The sequence below is a fragment of the Chiloscyllium plagiosum genome, unplaced genomic scaffold (genome assembly GCF_004010195.1).
Source record: "Chiloscyllium plagiosum isolate BGI_BamShark_2017 unplaced genomic scaffold, ASM401019v2 scaf_60104, whole genome shotgun sequence".
Classification (NCBI taxonomy): Eukaryota; Metazoa; Chordata; class Chondrichthyes; order Orectolobiformes; family Hemiscylliidae; genus Chiloscyllium; species Chiloscyllium plagiosum.
In genome coordinates, this window is record NW_025189192.1 from 157 (window position 1) to 1,421 (window position 1,265).

General features: G+C 49.4%; 1 non-coding gene across 1 annotated transcript; it reads left to right on the forward strand.

Annotated features, from left to right (window-relative positions):
* The first annotated feature begins 317 nt into the window (after window positions 1-317).
* On the forward strand, window positions 318-390 carry trnar-ccu. Its single transcript has one exon. It is a non-coding gene; the product is annotated as a tRNA-Arg (tRNA).
* Window positions 391-1,265: the final 875 nt, after the last annotated feature.

Genomic DNA, 1,265 nt, shown 5'->3' on the forward strand with positions numbered 1-1,265 from the left:
ACGCAGCATTGCCCTTTGATGCCTGTCACTGGCCACTCGGGTGTTTCCTTTCTTCCTGGTGGTGGGAATTGAATAAAGATTTGTACATCTGTTGTCTTTCACTGTGTCTCACACCTGCACACACACAACATGGTGCTGGGGAAAATATAAGCACTACCGCAGTTCGGCAGCAGTGTGGGGGTAAAGGAAAAACATATATAACCAGGAGATTCAGAATCCCCTCAGTCCAGGGCACTGACTCTGTGCTGGCTGAGCCACAGTCAGTGTGTTCTTGTAAAACAAAACGTAAAAGCTGCCAGTTTAGCATCACACATGTGGCCCCAGTGGCCTAATGGATAAGGCACTGGCCTCCTAAGCCAGGGATTGTGGGTTCAAGTCCCATCTGGGGTGTTTGACTTTTAACCCTTGTCTTCAGGGCTGATCATCATCCGCCGTCAAGTTTATCTCTCATCTCCTCTGGAAAAGTCGCCAGGTCTGTGTTGGGTTGGTGGTACCTTGTGACAGAAAAATACAGAATTTTGAGGATATGCAGGATATAGGGGTGAATTGTCTGAAAGAGACAGCACAGTCAAAATGGCTGAAAACCTGCTGAGATTCTCCGGGGGATGGCATGGTGGCTCAGTGGGTAGCACTGCTGCCTCACAGCATCAGGGACCTGGCTTTGATTCCTTCCTTGGGTGTCTGTTTGTGTCGAGTTTGCACATTCTCTCCATGGGGTACTCCGGGTGCTTTGGTTTCCTCCGACAGCCCAAAGATGTGCAGGTTCGGCGGATTGGATTTGGGGAATGCAGGGTGAGAGGATAGGAGTTGGGCCTGGGTGGGATGCTCTTCAGAGGGTCAGTGTGGATGTGATGGTCTGAATGGCCTGCCCTTCTCACGCAAGGACTTTTATGAACAGGTTTGGAGCAGATGGTCAAAGCTCCACTGCAGGACCCAGTCAAGGCTTTGCTCAGGGTTTGGCATTCAGGAGTGTTTTCCTCCTCTCCTGTCCCTCATCTTCCAGAATCTTCTGTGGCTTTGGCCAATACGGTCATGAGCTGGGTTCACATCATCCAATGGGGTCACACCAATACCCTTCACTGTTGTCATGCCAGGAGCTATAAGGTGGATTGACTCAGGCTGACACTTCTCCAATATACAACCCTCAGTCTGGTTGGAACTGGTTCTTCTTGAACCTTTATAACTCTTTGATCTGAGCTGCACTGTTCTCTGGAGCTGATAGCTGCTGTTTAATTTAGTTTGGCCAATTTTCTGTCAGGTCAAAT